Below are 19,996 nucleotides of genomic sequence, written 5' to 3' on the forward strand. Positions count from 1 at the left end.
TACCCCAGGGCAGGTACAGCACTCACACCCTTAATCCCAGCACTGCACTGTGAGTCAGTCACACACACACTAGATTCAGCTACCTCAGGAAAAAAACCCTATGACCTCATGAGGCTTTGGGGAGACAACTAGACACAAACCATGAGACTGAAAGCTCTACAAATGGTGAGATAAATAAACCTTTCCTCCTTTAACTTTGAGTATCAAGTAGCTTGTCTCAGCAATTAGAAAAGTAAACACCAAACTAAAACCAAAGAGAAACCAGGAGACACAAGTCTAAGTGTCTGTATGCCAAAGGACTCTATTTGTTTTTTCCTCCCACACCAATGAAAACAGTCATTGTAGCTATCATAAGCCCTTAGCCAGCTCTAAAGATATCCTCAAATGTCTCTTCCTCTGGGAAGCCCTCCCTGCTTTCTACCACCCTCTTTTCTGTGGCCACAGTCCTGGATTCATGTCTGCTAACATTGTATAATTTGTTTTGGCAATAATTTGTTTACAGGAGGCCTCTCCTATCAAACCACAAGCTCACCAGGCAGAATATTGGGTTAACATCCTAGGTCCTCTGAAAAGCAGGCCACAAATTCCTCTCCAGCCTCAGGCTGTGTATCCCGGTAGCCCTCTTAGAACCCTGATCTGCCATCTGCTATGGCATCTCCCTGGAGAGCTCAAGATCTGGAATGTGTCCCAGTTCTGCCCTGTAGCACATCTCCCAACATAAAGCCCTAAGTCCCCATGATGAGCCCACTGGATCTCAGGGACAACACAAGAAAGACCATACCATCTGTCAGTGCCACTCAGAGGACCATCTCCCATCTCGGACCTGTCAGCCAGTTCAAAATGATGACAGAGGCCCCTGTTAGGCTGTGTATTATAACAGGATTCTACCTGAATCTTTTCAAAGTCCAAGCAGACAAAGCACGTGTGTCTATCAGGGACCTCACCATTCAAGGTCAAAGGCAATCTGTGTTCCTAGGTGTGATGGATTGATAAATGGCAGTCAACTTGTGATATCAGCCAAACTGAATCAGCCTGGTATTGAGTGTGGATGGCCCACCTGAGGATTGTTGCTAAGATAAAAAGGCTGGAGAAGAAGAGGCAATGTTATTGGTTCTCTATGGTGTTGTTGGTTCTCCTGTTGCCGTTGGCTCTCCTGAAAGAGCCTGTCAAATTTCTTTCCTGATATGAACTCAGCTGTTCTCACATCAGAGGGGGCTTGGGACTTGTCATGGAGAATGGCTGTGGTTCACTTTGGGGGAGCTCTGGTCTTGTCTTTACTGCTTTCTCTCTCCAGAGTGGAGTGCTGCTCAGTCTCAGGGAGAAGCCTGTCACACTGGCTTCTTGATATGAACTCAGGTGTTCTCATCATCAGAAGAGCTCAGGACCTCATTGTCACTGAGGATGGCTGTGGTACTTTTGGGGGAGCTCTGGTCCTTACTTTGAGCATCACTTCCTGGCTCCAGTGCAATCTCTCAGGCTGCTGGCACAGATTCTTCGTCCCACTGATACAGACTTTCTAGCTTCCACTACTGACCCTTGGGCCTTCCCAGTGCAGATCCATGAAACAAACTTGCAGAGTCACTTTCCTGGGCTCTAGGCCTCCAGCTGGATTTGTGGGGGGCAGCGTCATGGGCTCTAGGTCTTCATTGGACTTATGCAGGACATTGTTGTGGGACCCAGGGCCTCAGTTACATTCCTTGGGTCTTAACGTATGAACAGATTTCCTGCACTTTCTTTGTATGTGACTCCTTGGATGGCCACTATAAATAATACTATAAATTATGTGTCTTGTATTGTCTTGTTCTCATTGTAAACCCTGACTGCAAAACTAGGCAAGGATGGAGACTTGATTATTGGCAAGTGACCCACACATAAATGATGCCCAATCTATGCATGTTTGACGCATGAATGAAGAATGAAAGAAATTCCTCCCCTGAGACCAGGCTGAGTGCTTCTGCAGTGGCCTGGCACCCAGAAAAAGAAGACAGACCCTGGGATTGGACAGAAGTGGCCCTGACCAGTGTAAGAACAAGAGCACTGCCTGGGCTTATTGGGCAATCAATAAGGAGGCAGACCCAGCCTGGGCAGGCTGACGCGCTGTATACGGGCCTTCCGCAAACACAATCATCTCCTCAGTTATTAATGGGCCATGCTCGCTGCCTCTTCATTAGTGCTCAAATATCAACAGAAAACCGTTTGCTTACCATGAGCTCCTGCTCGTGCCGAGCAAATTTGGACAGGGCTAGTCAAACAGGAAGCTTCTTGGGCTAATGACAGAGCCCAGTGTAAAGTTTAGCAGTAGCAGAAGCAGGCAGACAGGGTACCAGCCTGCACCTATCCCCAGGAGTAGCTGGCAAGAGCAGGGTGGAGGGGAGCTGTGCCAGGGAGAGGCTGTTAGGTAGTGCTTCACCTGAGTCAGGCTCTTGGGGGTGGGGGGCCCTGTCCCACAGCACCCTCCAGTGCTCTCTGCTGCAGCATGCAGCCCAAGAGCCCAAGGCTGCCCCAAAGATAGCATCCTGCCTGAGCTGCCCTGAACATTCAGAGTGAATCAGCCCAGGCTGACCACACCTGGGGACTCTCTCCACACTCCTTTGTCTGCTCTGTATCTCTGTGGAATGTGCTTTGAGAAGGGATCCTCAGGGTCACCTCTCCCATCTTCAGTCAGTCTTAGCCTCTCAGAAAGTCTCAGATCTCCCCATTACAGTCCATCTGTCAGCTGGGTGGAAGGAGCCTTGTAAACTTCCCAAGTGACCCAAGTCTGAGGTCCCTGTGCCTGGTAATCCAGGCTTGGGGAAGGTGCCACACCAGTTATTGCCCGGGCTGACATGGGTTCACCTGAAGTCTGGACGGTCACTCATTCAATATCTCCTCCTGGGGAAGCCAGAGGATCTCAAGCTGAGCCCAGCAGTCACCTGAACCTCTGAGCCCAAAGTCAGTGGGGCAGTGGTAAAGGAACAGAGTCCACTAGTCACCACCAGACCTCCATCACATGTCTGCTGTGAACCATAGCAGGCACCTCTTGGGGACCACAGTGCCCCCCATAGCAGGCCTGGGGAAACCAAGTAAAGCCTTGTCTCTGAGAAGCCTGAGACCACTTCAGGGAAATGCAGCAAACATAGCCACAGTGATCAGAAGACTACAGGCACCTGAAACAGGACCTCCAGGGGCAGGAACAAAGGAGGCCTTTGTTCTGCCTGGGGAGTTGAAGACTTCACAGAGCATGAATATTCAGCTGCTGCCTAGGAGGAGGAGAATAAGTAGCCAAACAAGGGAGAGAGGAGGAGGGCTGGCTGAGGGTGTAGAGTGGTAGGGCGCTCGCCTGCCCAGCACTGCAAAATAAAAAGAGAGAAAGGGCCTTTAAAACCACAACGAAAGCACATATACACGGGCAGCCATGAACAAATAGGCCACACCTACAAGACGGTGATGCTGGGGAGGCCTAACCCGGCCAGTTCTTGATGACCTGTGTACTGCACAAGATGGCCCTGGGTGGTAACCCATAGATGTGGGCAGCCAGCAGTGTTCATTCAGTCTCTGCCTGCCTCTGTGACCAGGAGCTCAGCCCTCATCAGCCAGGATGTTCTAGATCATGGTGCCCACAGCATGAAGCAATAACCCTACTGCCCCAAGACCCAAGCAGCTCTGGAGCAGCTCAGGAACTCAGGTCATGTATCAGTCACCCTACAGAGTATTTAGAGCCTGAGGTACCCTGCAGGGTATAAGGACTGGCCTTGCTCTCAGGGCACTGCCTGCTGCAGGGGCAGAAAGACACTATTCCTACACACAAATACACGCTGAGATGGTTTTCCATAGAGACGCCACTTCAAAGCAACAGAAGCATGTGCTGTAATGGAAAACACATGTGCAGGAGAGAGGACCATTCTTTTGACTGAAGTAATTAAAGAAGGTCTATCTGATGGGGAAAACATTGAATTTAAAGACAGAAGGAAAAAGTCAGGTATGTTGGTGCACACCTGTAATCCCAGCACTCTGGAAAGCTGAGGCAGGAGGATTGCAAGATCAAGCCCACCCTGGCCAATTTAGTAACCGAGGGGGGCCCTGTTTCAAAATTTTATAAAAGTTTGAAAGGGTTGGGGATGTAATTCAGTGCAAAGGCCCTGGGACTGATCCCAGCACCACTTAAAAAAAATTGGCAAGAAGAAGGAGAACTCCTGGGCTTGGTGCCTGGGAATCAGCATGCCTGACGCCCCTTCCTGTAATGGGGAAGGCTGGGTGGGCGGTAATGTGCAGGCCTCAGGGGCCTGCTCTCTAAGACGGCTATCTAATAATGGCTCAGCTCACTGGGAAACGGGCGTAAGTGAATGAGTGCCTGCCTGCACACACACTCGTGCACACCTGCCCGCTTCTCTCTTCGGTGTGCACACACACGCGCGCACACACACACACACACCTGCATATGGATCTTTCTCTGTGCATAATGAGTGCCCTTGGAAAGCTCACTCCTGCTGAGCCTGTTACCCTGACTTGTCATTCTCAGGCACAGAACAGCTCGGGCCCCTGAAACCCACTTACACGCGTGCTTCTGTTTTCTCTCGCATCCTCACACTCCACCCTCTGTCCTTGCTCATCCGCTTTTTTAACCTCAGCTAATGTGCGTATCCACCCCAGGGTGACGGGGCTGCATTTCTCTCTCAGGGGGAAGGAAATCTTGATGCCTAAGTCATTTGAATCTGTGGCACTAAAAGGTCTCCTGACCAGAAGGAACAAGAAAATGTCACTGGCTGATGGGGACGATTTTAATGCAAAATGCCACCTTCTAATGATTGTTACCTTTTGCTGCAGCTGCCAAAAGACACAGCCCTTTTCCAAGGGCCAGACTCTGTCAAACAGTTTTGTACCTCCCTCGGCCTTCCCTCCCCCAGGATCGGTCTCTTAGGACCAAGCTCTGGCTCCTCCGCACCAACCAAAGCTTCCTCCTGAGCGAAGATGAGACAGACCCAAGCAAGCACCTTTCAGGGGGCCTTCACGAGGGCCTCTGCCACTCATCAACCTCCAGCCCCCTGGGCACTTGCGGTTAACCTGTGTTAGGGCCCCACTTACGGCTCCCGTAACTCTGTACCCCCTCTTGTCACCGTATTGCCCTCTGCGTGGGTTCCGCTCCCCCACTTCATCTCTCCTTTCCCAGTGATAGAGGAGGTGGCCCACCTGCGCCCCGCTCTGTCCTCGGAGGATAGCATCAGCGGCCTCATCCGAGGTGCTCCCTGATAACTGCTGAGTGGATGAGGACCGACGGAGAGAGGGAAGAAAGGAACCCCATCCTCCTCAGGAAGGCAAAAGAGAAGAACATTTCTGCTTTTCCTAGATACTCTGGCCCAAAGGCCCCCAATGATGCCCCATTTCTCTCTTCCTGAGCACCCCAGGTGGTCATTCCCACCCTTCAACACCCACCGAGGACCCCCCGGGGAGCTTCAGCACCCCCAGCTGCCCTCAGCTTGCTTCCCCACTCACACGGCCCCCGCCCCACAGACAGCCCACCCAGCGCTAACAGGGCTCCCACCACCCCGTTACTTACACCTCCCCTCGCCTGTGCCTTTGTATCTAGGCTCTCTACCCCGAAACCCCCAGTCCCCATTCTAAGGACACTTCCCAAGGGAGGCAGATTTCCAAACCACCCCCCAAGATTCTCCATCCCTAGATTCAATCAAACACCAGCCTAGAGTCTACTGAAAGGAATCTGACAGGTGTATTTAAAGTCGCAAATCAGTTGATCATAAAAGAAATGATCCAGGTGGGCCTGAGCTATCTATTGAGCCCTTTAAAACCAAAATTTCTCAGCTGGGGTAGAGCTCAGAGGTAAAGCACTTGCCTCACATGTGCAAACCCCTGGGTGGGACCCAGTACCACAGTGATCAATCAGCGCAGTGCTTTTGTGGCTGATCTTAAAGCGAAACCAGAGATTGAATGAATAAGGATTCCACACCTCTTGCTGGCAAGCAGGGAGTGGGGTGCACCTGGTTCTGAGGGTAGCCTCTGGGAACTCCAAGTCACTGCCACCAACAGCCAGCAATCAAGCTGGAACCTCAGCCCGCAACCAGACACCAGGAATGAATTTAGAAAGGGATTTGTTTTCCAGAGCTTGCAAGCAGGAAGTGAGCCCCATGCCTGAGCCCTGCCGTGAAGGTACTCTTCATCCACCATGCCAAACCCCCAATTCCCAGAGCAGGAAGATCGTGAAAGGGTGTTGTGGGTAGTGTGGATACTGTTGTTTTCATTCTTTCTTTTTTAATTGTGGTTAAAAAAAAAAAAAACTAACTAAAATTTATCATCTTAAGCATTTTTAAATGCTTAAGCTCAGCAGCGTCAAATACATTCACGTTGTCACCCATCCATCATCACCACTCATCTCCAGGCTCTTTTTATCTTGCAAAACAAGCTACATTTACCAATTTGTTAAGCAGATATCCTGCGTTGTGATAAAACCCTCAACTCATGTATGTTCACCAAAAAATAGCTACATGGTCAAATACATAAGGAAAATGATTTAGAGCATGTTAGGTATCAAGCTCTGTATTTCTTATATTTGTTCTCATTTAAGCCCCCACTACCTTATTAGGTCAAAATTATGTATTAATGGTGGTGACACATGTCTGTAATTCCAACACTATAGGTGGCTGAGGCAGGAGGATTGTACAGTGAAATATGGGACCCCAAGGTAGGGTGAGAGTAAGAAACAGGCTCTTTTAGAGGGGAGGAAAAGAAACACAGCCTCTGTGAGTAATTAAAGTCCGTGAAGAGATAACCCTGGGCTCACTCTTGAAATTGCTCCCCTCAGAATGCAGGATATTTGAGCATCCTGCTCAAATTCTAAACTGAGTTGTAATTACTGTGAGTGTCACCACTGGATGACACTGGACCCTTAGCAATGAACCTGTTAACCAATGAAGTGCGGCCCCTCTGGGTGGGTGGGGCAGCCCCTACCCCATCAGACAGAAACACTGCCCTCTGCTGTGTTCAGCAGCCACCCGACTCCGGAGCGCCCCCTCTCTGTGTGGTTTTGAACTTCTGCAATAAACTGACTTTCTCTTTGCGCTGTGACTTCCGAGTCCTCCTCCTCCATCTGAGATGAGCCTGGGAAGTGTGAGTGTGGGCTGGTGATCCCCAGATCCACCGATGCAACAGCTGCAAGATTGAGGCCAAGACCGATGTAGCAAGACCACATCTCAAAGCAAAATTTAAAAGGGGAGGGGGCCGTTGGGGACACAGCTCAGGAGCAGCACACTTGCCTAGAATGGGTTCAGTTTCTAGGACCGCAACCAAAAAAGATAATGAAACAGACTCAAGGAGATTAAAAATAACACAGTAACTTGCCTGGGGTCAAGGCAGTGAGCAGCAAAACCCGGTCCTTACCCACCAGACTGAGCTCCACACTGCTCTACTGGAGACCGAGAGAACAAAGCTCAGAGGCCAGCAGGGCTGGAGGGGATGCTGGGGCTCTCTGGAGACCTGGCAGGACCAAGGGAGGATGCAGGGAGGGCGCTGCAGGGAGACCAGACCCTGAAACTCCATCCAACCAGATAGAGAAAAAAGAAAGGAGCCTAAAGGGGGGCTCAGCCCCCCACATCCTCACACTGCAGCACCCCGTTCCCTTCTTCAATCAGTCAACTTCTCGTTTACCTACTTTATATGTTGCCGTTCACTCAATAAGGTCGCATCTTTAAAAGAGGTTCTACTGCTAAAATAGTCTGAAAATCATTGATGGGTTCCAAGTCCTTCTGTTATAAAGGTGGATACCAACTGTAGAGGCTCTGAGAGGTAAGGTCACCTGCCTCCACTCACACGGCCTTCTGTGATCAAGCCAAGAGTAGACCACAGCCTTCTCTCCTATCTCCCTTTGGGTGACTGGGCAGATGACCAAGACCCCTAAGTCCCCTAGGGTCCCGTGCTAGTAGACTTGAAGCTACATGGAAGCCAAGAAGATTGGTGAACAATCTCCCCTCTCCTCCAGAGACTGAAGGCCAGTGTGGAGGTCAACACACTCTGCCCAGGTCCCAGATGTGTTCTTCTTCTGGTTCCCAGTTCCCCACCTAGGCAGGTGCAGGCTGGGCATCCCTGTGAGTTTCCCAGCACTGACAGCTGGGAAGCAGCTTGCCCAGGGCCGTGACTCAGCATTTCCTTCCTGCTCTCCACCGCCAGACCCCCACCCAAAGACGCTGGGAGACCCTCAAGTACAGAGCAGCCCCCAGCAGGGAACGTGGGGGCAAGGTACAGAGCCCGAGAAGTAAGCAGTGTCAGTATGGGAGGAAGTAATTTAATAAGAGCCCGCTTGGCAATTATATCACCCCGAATAATATAATAAACCCTAATTTACTCACATTCATCTCCCAGAGTTTTTTGGGGGGAAACGTAATCTTGCCTGCTCTACAGTGATGGATTAGCGCAATGGAAACTCCACCGGGAAATAAAAAAAATACATCTTGTAGCTTTGACGTGCTATTATTCAGTGTTATCTCATATACCTCATTCCAGGCCCATTACTCATGTTCACTTTTTTCTTTCTGGTGTGTGTTTTTTTTTCTCTCTCTCCCCTTCTTAAAAATCAGAGCCAAAAGCAGGCGCTTGGCATTTCTATGAAATCCACCAGCCAGCGGGACCCAGTGTCAGGATTTCTTAGGCTCAGCAAGGATGGAGGAGAAAGAGGTGACCCTTCAGGAAGACTCCCCAGTGCGGGGTGACGCTGCCAGCAGTGTACAGCGAGGAGGGCCCCCCTACAGCTGTGCCCCCTGCCCCGGAAGGCTGAAGGTCACTGGATTACACTTGTCCCCTGCTGACCACCAGTGCTGACCTCAGAATGGCTGAGGCTGGGCTTGCCTGAGGGCCTGGGGTAGGGAATCCTCCAGAAAGAGGGAGACGTCATTGTGATGAGAAGGGAGCCTAAGAGCCCACAGCCAGGCCTGCAAGGGGGTGGAGAGTTCACAGCAGGGAGCTGTTTTCCAGGTCTCTCTGGGGCCTCACATCCTCCTCCCCTCTCCCATCCTCACTATGGCTTCTCTCTTCTCCCTTTCTCTCTCTTTCTCTCTCTCTCCCTTTCTCTCTCTCTCTTTCTGGACACATCTATCTCTAGTGTGTTACTAGTTCCCCATCACCTGTGTAGCCCACCATCCAACTGACTGTGTCCCAATTTTCTATTTCCAGCCCAACAGGCGATGCAGCCTGGCCCAGGTAGCCATGGAGATGGAGTGAGGAGGTGAGTGGGCTGGAATCCTGTGGAATTTTCATGACAGTCAGGCCCAAGGCCTCAATGGGTATTCCATTCCTCCACACAGAGAAAAGCAGGCAGACACCCTGAGATTTCTGCTATCACTTAGCCTTTCAGGGCTCAGTCTTCTTGTCTGTAAAATGGGGGTGGTGGCAGGAGGAGAAGAGACAAAGAAAGCAGGATGTTTTGTCAGGGGCATCGCTCTGCAAGCATCCCCTGGGGACTTTCAATTTGCTTTAATGGTCAGTTCTGCCGTTGCCTCCCTCTGAGAATCGGACAACCCTCTTCAGTATGAAGCAAGGCCCGGCTCAGAAGGGAGCAGTGGGAGCCTCCTGTGGGGAAGAAAAGAAGCAAGCAGCCCTCCAATCTGCTCTCCCTGGGAGGAAGAAGAAAAGGGAGACTCCATGTGTAATTGCTAATAAGTAGGCATGACCGAGTCTTAACAATAATTAAAGTTACCAACTGAAAACTTGTCCATTTCAGGGTCTAATGGTTTTTCAGCACATTAAACATTAAAGGGGTAATCACCTCGCATGCACCGGTGCCCAGCTACCCTGTGTTCTGCCTGGTGCCGGCAGAGATCTATAGACAAAGCCCCAAGCAGAACCTGGAGCTCCCCCTACCCTGGGATCCAAGGCAAAATAGTCCAACCACCCTGTTACTGCCTGGAGAGCTGGCCTCAGCTAGGTCTGCAGGCTCCTAGGCCAGGAAAGCCCCCTCAGTCCCCTGGTTAGCCCTTCTGTGAGAATTTCCTCCAATAAGGGACTGTTCCCAACACTGCTTTTCTGGTATATCACTTCCCATAGAAACAGAACAGGTTTTGGACATCCACGGCAAACCAAATTCCCTCAGCTTGGTATAGCATGTTAAGTCATTTGCGTGTGTCCTTTTTAAAGCCACATAATTTAAGAGATAAGTTTTGTTGCCCTTCTTTTGCAGCTGAGAACTGATAGTCTCAGAGAAGCTGATTAGTTTGCCCTCGATCACCACAGCAACGAGAGGAGGTGCCCCCAGGTCAAATCCACATCCCTGAGCTCTGTAGAGAAGCCCACCCAGAGGCACTGGCCTAACTCCCCAGGTGTCATTTTGGGCCATAACTCAGAGGCTGCTCAATGACCAGCTTCATCTGAGGTGCAGTAAGGTACCCCTTGACCTGGAACTGACAGATCTGTTCCTCAAGTCTCATCTCAGATCCTACTAACAATACGACCTGGGGCAAGCTGTTGAATCTTCCTGTGCTTCTGCTTTCCCATCTGAGAAATGGAAACAATATGTTCTGCTTCACAGTACTTTTAGGAGGGATCAAAAGAGACAGTACATAAGACTGGGGGATTATCATGATCACCACCATCATCTCTGTTCCTAGACTTTGGAAGCCACCCAGTGATGACCAGCAGATAGAGGCTCTTATACATCCCTGTGCACGTTAGCAATGTGGATGCCCATGTGCGTTTATTCCCTCCCTCCTGATGTGTCCCTGGGTGTCTGTGTGACTCCTGTCACAAATTTCTCAACAATGGAGAGTCTACAGACCAACACTTCTGTACCCACCCCGCCCCAACATCCACAACAGGTTTTGCCAGAAGCGAAAATTTTGAAGCCAGTCCCACTCTGTCCCAACTGCAATTGGCCTTCTTTGCTGACCCCCAGATGCCACAGGGCCCCCTACTCTGGCACACTCCAGCCCATTCCTCCTGGGAGGTGGCCTTTGTTCCAGACCTTTCCAATCATCGCCCTCCGTCAAAATGCACCTGACCTGTGATGCTTCTCCTCTCAGTGACTGTGTTCACATTTTTCAGGGTCGTTAAGCTTGTCTCAGCCTCTCAAAAGAATGTGTCTTTGGGATGATGGGGTCAAAACAATCTGGAGCTCCCTAGAAGTACATCTGTTAACCCCCTCTGCTTGAGCAGATCTGTCTTCAAGCACAGCCGTCACAGAGCAGCCTAAGGGTCTGAGCTCAGCCTCATTTGTATCTCAAATTACATCACTTACAAACAACAGTGTCCGCTCCACAGGGCCTTGGGTTTTGGAAAGGTACTTTATTGGCAATAGCCCTAAATTCCAGCACATTTTCGGCCACTTGGACTTTGACCGGCGCCCTTGGCTCTGTCCATGGTGCCGATGTCACACCAGGTCCTTTCATGGGGACCAAAACCGCCACAATAAGAGGACCTATAAACCTTGAGCCTGCTCAGTCTGTGGATTGGGGATGAAAAAGACACAACTTACCTAACCTTAACTAATACTTAGATAACCGTTCGTGTTTCCCCCTGTGATGTGGGCATCTGCTCCATCATCGGGAGACTGGGCAACAGTTACCCCTGGACACAGGGCACACTGTGTCCACCCAGCACTGACTCAGCACTTTGCGTTACATTTACCTGATCCTTTTTTGTATTTTAAAATGAAAAAAGAATAAAAACAATGATACAGAATTTCAAAGCAAAATAATAGGAGATTAAGAATGATAAAAAAAATCAGTCCACCCCCCAAGTTCAACGTCATTGGTCATTCAATAAAAGCAAATTAAAGCAACAATGAGATTCCATCTCAGTCCAGGAACAATGGATATGATCAAGAAATCAACCATAACAAATGCTGGAGGGGCTGTGGGGAAAAAGGAATCCTTCTCCACTCTTGGTGGGAGTGTAGACTGGTGCAATCAGTGTGGAAATCAGTGTGGGGTTTGCTCAAAACACTAAAATAAAAGGTTCCATTTAACCCAGCTCTTTTCCTTCTGGGTATTTTCCCAGAAGAATTAAAAATATCAAAAAACAGCAATAAATGTGCACCCATATTTACAGCAATTGTACACAATCTGTATCAGCTAAATCTTGAAAGCAATCCAAATGCCATCAACTGCAGAATAAATAAAAAAGATGTGGTATTTTTATACAGTGGAGTACCACACAGCTAGAAAGAGGATAAAATTGAGGCTTTTATAGGTTAAATAGATGCAACCTGAGACCATACTTATAAGTGAAATAAATCAGACTTGCATGTGTAAGCATTGTATTGTCTCCCTAGTGTAAAAATCTGAAAGAGTAAATAAGATTCAGAATGTACAATAGATACTGTGAGAGTGAGTAAGGAGACTGCTCAGAAGGAAAGGCCAACTAGGTTGGGGGAAAGGAGAAGGAAGAGAAATGTGTATGTATGTGTGTGTGTGTGTACGTGTGTGTACATATATGAATATATATATGATAGATAATTGTACTGCTAATCCCTGTTGGTCATCAACAAGAACAGTTTGTGCTTTCACTGTTTGATCATTTTTCATGTCTATGTCTTATGACGAGCATCTATGGACTTCTCATTTGCTCTCCCTGCTGAGGTACTGAAGGCCAGGAGCTGAGTCTTACTTCTGTGCATGCCCACACTCTGAGTAAATAAGAGACGCATGAACACATGAGTCCAGAATTTTCCATCCAGCCCCACCACCTCCCTGCCACTGCTTTTGTCCCGTCCCTGCCTGTCTCAGCCTGTCTGTGCCAAGCCCCTCATTGACCACCACTGAAGGCTCAGCTACAGCTTTTCCCATCATAAAATACACACAATTTTAACTTTCTGTTGGGGGCTCTCAAGGAAGGTTTTAGTTCATAAATAGTACAGGTTGTCTTATAGATGCAATCCCACCAAGTCTACTCCTGCCATTTCTCATCCAACTTGCCCTTCTCCCAATGCCTACAGCCCTGTCCACATCCTTCCCTTGAACACTCTGCCTTCACTGTCTGATTGGGCTAGCTGCTCCTAGAGAAATTCCAGGCAGCCTCTGCATCCCTCCCCCAAATGGAGTAGCGGTTTTTGAGAAGAACACTTACTGTCTTAAGGCCTTCTGTAACCCAGTGCCTTAGACTGAGAATTTTGCAAACAACAGAAGTCTGCAGCTCACAACTGTGGAGGCTGAGAGTCTAAGATCAAGGCACCAGGAAGCTGGCTGTCTAGTGAAGACTGTTCCTCCTGGATGGTGACCTGTGGCTTCTTTCCCACATCATGCACGTGACAAACAAAAAGAAGCCAACATGTTCCCTCTAGTCTTTTATAAGGGCACTTATGCGTTTACAATGGTGGGGCCCCCTTGATTTAATCACCTCGCAAATATCCCACCTCTGTACACTATGATTTTTGAGACTAAGTTTCAAGGGGAGGATAGATACAAACTATAGCAGAAGCCTGGGGTTATACTGACTTCTGTGCAGGAAGGGACACATCAGAAAGCAGGCCCAGGGCATTCGGAGCCTCCTTGAAGTCTCTGGCAGGCAGAGCCACTGCAATGTCCTGGTGTCACCTCCCTTCACCTCAGCAAGCTCCCCTCAGCCTCTTCACTCTGTCTCTGTGACTCCCTGCGGCTGCCGCCACCCCTCCTGCTCACATGGACCCAGGTCAGTTAAGTCTTCTGCTCTGACCGCCTCCACCAGTCTCTGGCTGCCAGCCCTTCCCCCTGCATTCGTCCCCTCATCTCTCCCTCTCATGCAAAATCCCTGTCTTGCTCCCAATGCAGAAGTGGAATTATCCGCAAGGATTTGAAAGGACAAGTGTTCCAGGAGCCAAATGGCACAAGGCTCTCTTCTCTTTCCTTTGAAAAATTCTTCGCCTGATCCAGCAGTCTTTCAATTAGGTGGATTAAACTGTAACAGAGCATTTTAGGGGAGGGGACACACTGCTTGGGAGAGATAGGAAGCTCCTCGGGAATGAGCTGATCACTCCAAAGGAGGCCATCCCTTCTCAGGAGACTGGGCCACTAGCCCACGTCAGAGTCTCATGTCACCTCTTATGTACAGCATTTATAGCTTGCAATGTCCTTTGCACCGGTTGTTCTTAACTACAAACTATCTATCACTGTGCCTGTTTCATCAAAAATAAAAATGAGGCTCAGAAAGTAGGTGACTCACCCTAAGTCACACAGGAGAGCCTTGGCTCCATGCTGGGCATTTAGGGTACTCCCCATCCATCTCAGCAGCCCTACTACATAGGACACAGAAGTCCCAGGGCCAGGGAGAGTGGCGTGTCCAAGAACAGACCTGTCCTCTGGCATGAAAAATGGGATTTGGACAGATAATTCTATGAGGCTTGAGAAAAGAAGACATTTTTTTCAATAGAATTCTCAAGCAGTGAAGCCCTGGGCTTTGCAGAGAGGGTGTACCCAGACTCTAGTAGAGGGTACAGTCATAGTTGGCTGAAAAGTGGCTCATGACCTGCGCAGTGCAGCTGGCCATGTTGTGGAGAGGAATCTTTCCAATGTGCTCTAACCAGATCTTCATCAATGAGATTTCTGCCCAGAGAAGTGTCCCATGGGAGCAGATGACTGAGACAATTAGGTCACCACACCGGTTCTTGGTTTCTTTACTCTGTCTTCCTACACTCTCTACCCTGCAGCTCCTGCACTGACTCCTTCTTGGGGGTGGGGAAGAAGCTGTACTTCCTACCCTGGTGCCCCCAGAGCGAGGTTAGAGGAGTTCTGCCAGTGAGACCCTTGCTACAGCCCACCTTGCCCCCGCGGTGCCCCAAGGCTCTCCCCTACAGCCCAGCACAGAAGGACCAGGCGCACCTCTAAGACACCTTCCCCAGTTTCTATGTGCATAGTTAGCTTGTTCCTAAGGGGTGCACAGTGAAAGGGGATTCCCAGATGCAGATGACAAACTAGCAGAACCACAGTGAGCCCAGAGCGAGTGAGGCCTTGGGGGAGCTTGGCCGCAGCCAGGCAGAAGCCTGCAGGCTGGATTAACATCCTGAGCAGTCCCCCACCTTGCATGCATGCAAACTGAGGCCCAGAGCTGGAGAGTGACTTGCTCAGGCCAAAAAATGGAACCACTGAAGATCTGGAAACAGGATTCACATCATCCAGCATCCATGTAGGAGGCCAGCTTGGACTCTTCCAGGTGTCGGATCACCAGTGCATCCATCAGCTGTTGGGGCTCACTGCCAGGTTCTGGGGGAGGGAATCTCACTGAAGACCTGGGAGAGAAATCCTCAGGGGGTATCACTTAGTTGAGATCTTTTAAATACAACTTTATTAGATATAACGTCTCTTCCAGAATGGCAAGGACACTTAGTACTTAAATGTATTATTAATTTTAAAGCATTCATTGCATGCACAGTGCTGTCGCAAATATTATGAGAAGCACACGAAAAGAAAAACATTGTCTAGTCCTCACAAAGCTGACCCTCTAGATGCACACTTACGCACCCCCTAAGCAATGAGATTCTACCCTGTGGTGGCCCAGTGCATTGTCTGAGGGGTGCTGAGATGGCCACCATGTGTACACGAGCCCTGTTTTCAGATGCTGCCATCCCAGTGGACAATCAGAGCTTCTGAAGCACCCACTCTGCTCTGGAAATCCTGCCGAGTGTTTTACCTGTATTTATAGGATCTCGATAAGAGGCCAGCAAATGCTTACTTCACAAATGAGGAAACTGAGGTTCCACAACTCTAAAGCTGCTCCAGTTCAGTTGCTGCTTAGACCTGCTTGACTTCAAAGCCTGTGCTTTACTTGCTATGTTACTGCACAAGCAGCCACACACACCCCTCGCCCCTGGGCTGGCAGAGACCCTGGGGACCTGGCCAGCAGCAGCAAGCTGTCTCTCATCTATACGCCTGTCACATTCAAATTTGGCTTCAACCCTCCATGGTCCACTCTGCCTTTCTCCTTCATTGTTTTAATTGAGACTTTATTTAGGTAAAACTCAACTCTGCAAGCACAAGAGTACCCAAACCCTCCCTGATTCCTCTGTGTGCAACTACGGCTACAGAGTGACAGAAGCTGCAAGCTGTCCCAGAAGGGAGGGACTCACCCCTCCCCAAAGACAAATGGCCTTGTGTTCTGTGGAGACGGCTCTGATGCCCAGTGGCCTTTGGGTTAGTGAGTAAGAAGGATGCCCAGATAGGTCAGCGCTGTCAGGAGGAGGGACGGGGAGCACAGAGGCCCGGGTGGAGAGAGGTGACCTGTCACTGCAGGGGAACAAGCCTGTGACAGCAGTTCAGCAGATCTAATGAGCAGCCCAGCTCCCCCACGTCAGCCCTGACATCTCTGTTTCCCCAGGCAGCAGCACCTGTCCATCTACAAGCCAGGGCTACCCCTTTCCACCCCCCTCCCGGGCAGCCAGTGCCAAAGTGCCACACGGCCTGACAGGAGAGCGGAGGAGAGCAAAACTGGCCTGCCCTGCCACCTCTGCGCAGTGGTAAGACCATAGGGAAGGCTCAAGACAGAAGGCAAGGGTCGCCCTACTAAACCCACATTTCCCAAGGACCTATGACCTGACCTGTGAGTCCTGGGCCAGGCCACTTGGGGGACACAGGAATAAACAGAGCTCAGTCCAGCCCCTCAGATGCTCCAGTCTGTCGACAAGCTGAGACAACCACAGAGATAACAATTGTTCCAGGCAGATCCTGACAGCAGCGTTCAGCATGCCCCGGAAGTACGGAGGAGACGGGCACAGCTCCTGGGCTGGAGGTGCTGGGGAGGCTGCCGGGAAGGAGCAGTTTCAGATGACCCTGGAACAATGGAGAGAGTTTTGACAGGCAGGACAGAGGATCAGGGACTCCCCACTGAGGGAATCCTGGTGAAAAGGGAGATGTTTTGGAGTTCCAGAAATTAACTTTGCAAAACCCCAAGGTACAAGAAATTAAGAAGAGAAAGATAAACTGAGCCAGGTGTGGCAGCGCAGGCCTGTCATCCCAGCACTCAGGAGGCTGAGGCAGGAGGATCATTGCAAGTTCGAGACCAGTCTGAGCTACAAAGTGAGCTCAAGGCCAGCCTGAACTACATAGTGAGATCCTGTCTCAAGACCAAAAAAAAAGGTGAAACCTAGTGATGCAAGGTTTTAGATGTCAGGGGAAGGCACTTGATCTTTATCTAGAAAAACTGGGTATCTATTAAAGGTATTTGATTTGGGTGACCAGATAATCACAACCATGGGAACTTACAGGAGAATACAAGAGGCACACTAGAAGGTAGAGAACTGACTCTCTTGGCAAGGAGCAGAAAGAGGAGTGTATCAGTTAGGGTTAGAGACAGCTGAAGATAATACACATCTGAGATAAAGTGTCTCATGCCTAAATTTGCAAGTCTGCCGGAAGCCAGTCCAGGCCAGTCAGGCTCCTTTTCTGCTCTGTCATCCTACAGAATGGCGTCTATTCCCAAGATCACTCATGGACCAAAATAGCCACTGGAGCTCCTGCCATCATTTCTATAATTTAGCAGCAAAAGTAACAAAGTGTTTAATGAGCGGTTACACCTCACTAACCAGAATTTACACACTTGGCCTACATGCTAAATGCAAGGAAGGGCAGGAAATGTCTGTGCCCTGAATATGTTCAGACTTCATTAGCAAGGAGAAAGGAGGGACGGCTTTTGAACATCAAGCCTTATTCTCTGCTGCAAAGACTCAGAGACAAATCTGAGGCTGTGGAGGAAGTACCTACAAGGATAAGGAGTCGAACAGCAAAAAGCAGAAAGTCCAAGGAAAGAAGGGGTTTGGGGATAAACACGAAGCCTGGTGCTAACGCCAAGGAAAGAACCTCTGCTGCTCAGGCCCTGCCTCCCCAGCACCAGGGACCCCCAGCCCCCAGCCGTGGGAGCCAAAGCTTGGAAATACCCCTCAGCCACAGAAGGTGAGTGGAGAGGACAGAATAGATCCAGGGTGCATCATGTTGGTTAGAGAGTGGAGGGGACATAGATTGATACCACATGTCAAAGCCCATGGCAGCAGGAGGCAGGCCAACGGGCCTCTGGGGCCAGCGTCACTACTAAGGCAAAGACTGTGCACAGAATGGGAAGCTACATGTGGCCATTCCCACGCTTCCTCCAGGAAGCCTCAGAGCCTGCAGGTTGCTCTCCTGACTGATAAGGTGCCCACGGGGCAGCCTGGAAATCCCCCATCTCAGGACGCCAAGCGGGTCTCCCATGACAACCCACACGCCATCCCTACGGGGAAAACTGCGACGTGAAGAAGCAGAAGAATCCTGGGTAATCATTCTCACCTGCTCCCCTCTAGCCGGGGACCAAGATTCGCAAGTATCTTCCAGCAAGTGTGTTTTTCTAGCGTAAAAACCAGTATAATGAATGCCAGCTTCTCCAGTTCCCATTCGGATCGGCTACTTCTGATCCAGGGAAGGTCTCATCCTGAAATGTGTCTGCTGCCCTCCACAGCTTGGCTCACACCTCACATCTGGGTTTCCCGAAATGTCCTAACGCAGGGGTGAAGAGAAACAGACTTCATCTCACCAGCCAGGGCCAACAAGCTGGCTCTCTGGAATTCTGAGGATGCTTCTTGACTCAGTGGGAAAGAATATTCTAATCAATGTGTAACATCGGCCACGGGAAATCAGGAAAGGGAATGGAAGAAGCCTCAGCCAATTGCTGCCTCTGGCTGAGCAGCACACAGTAAGCTCCAGGTGTGTACTAACACATGAATCCCAGGGGCCATCCACTTCTGTCTAATGCTCTCTCCCTTTAGGGTCAGGAATGACCACCTACGGCACTGTCCTTCACAAACCATGGCCGGTGTCTAGGCAAGGTGATCTCTAGAAGGCTTTGGAGCCACACAAGCAGCACTCTCAGCAGACAGTTCATCTTGGTCCCTCTGAGAAGTTTCCTTCTTGTGATGAAGGCTCCAGAATTTCATGCCATGCTGGGGGAGACAAAGGACAAAAAAGGTGGTCACAAGGAAGGAAGGCAACGCGCCTCTGTGCCTGAAGTGAGGTGTCTCGGGAGCACACAACCTGCAGGTCCGGGAGGACCCCTCTGAGGACAGGTTAACTCCTGCATCCATATCTAGCTTGAAAAAGCTATTTAAAATATTGCCAGTTTGCCATTTGCTTTTCCCTAAAAGATTCCGAGAGAGATCCCACAGCCAGCAGGGTGCTGCTCCTCCACACCCCATGCTAGCCACCCACCTGTGTCATGGACGGAGTGTGGCTGGTCCTCTGGGACAGGCGGGCACACTCCTCACACTTCCCCAAGCCCCGAGACGTTAGCGAGCTAACGAGAACAGATCTGACAGAGCAGGATTACCCACTCAGAGGGAGCCGCGGTGATTGTGTTTACTCCCAAACCTGGCCCTGTTTAGTGGGCTGTGCGCATCATTAATCTTCTTCCACGATCCGTTCCCCATCTGCTCCCACTTTTTAATGAACTGCCACTTGTCGCACTCAATAAAATCAGTACTTTGCACGAATTTCAGCAACGATGGACGGACAGGAGAAGGCAAGAGACACCCAAAGAGGAGATGGGGGAAAATAGAGAGTCCTGAGCAGGGAAGCTGCAATAGAGATATCCCCGTGGGCTCGGGAACAGCCTCACACCTGCGCGGGCAAATGAATCACAGCACGCCTGGTGCTCTGGGCAGCCTTGGCCCCAAGCAAGGTATTAATAACCACATCAGATCAGGGTCCAGCAATTCCTACACTGCGCCGTGTCAGGCCGGGTTTGATCGGAGCCGGCCTGCTTTACACAATTATTTTTCTGATCGCGAATGGTGCAGGCTGCATGAGGATGGAGTTTTCCAGGCCTGGCTGCCAGCTCTGGGGATTCTTCCGCTACCAAGCTATTACCTTCTGATTACTTGAGTTGGCAGTCAACCCACTCTGAGCTGCAAATCAGCAGCAGGAAGGGTGCGTGGGGAAGCGAAGGCTTCAGATCGCCCTTTTCAGCCGTGTGTCGCCCCGAATCTATAGTGAAGGCTTCATCCAGGGCTCCAAAGATGGAGCAGAGCAGTGTGAGTGGACAAGGAGAGCTCGTCCTCCACTTGGGCACCTCAGGGCTAGACTTGGGTGCGGGT

General features: G+C 50.2%; 1 long non-coding RNA gene across 1 annotated transcript; it reads left to right on the top strand.

Annotated features, from left to right (window-relative positions):
• Positions 1-8,837: 8,837 nt before the first annotated feature.
• On the top strand, positions 8,838-9,684 carry LOC134477527 (uncharacterized). Its single transcript, XR_010049551.1, has 3 exons — positions 8,838-8,955; positions 9,154-9,205; positions 9,465-9,684. It is a non-coding gene; the product is annotated as an uncharacterized LOC134477527 (long non-coding RNA).
• The last annotated feature ends 10,312 nt before the right edge of the window (positions 9,685-19,996 follow it).

This window comes from Cavia porcellus, unplaced genomic scaffold, assembly GCF_034190915.1.
Source record: "Cavia porcellus strain 051 isolate PalLab524CR breed Dunkin Hartley unplaced genomic scaffold, mCavPor4.1 scaffold_9, whole genome shotgun sequence".
Taxonomy (NCBI): Eukaryota; Metazoa; Chordata; class Mammalia; order Rodentia; family Caviidae; genus Cavia; species Cavia porcellus.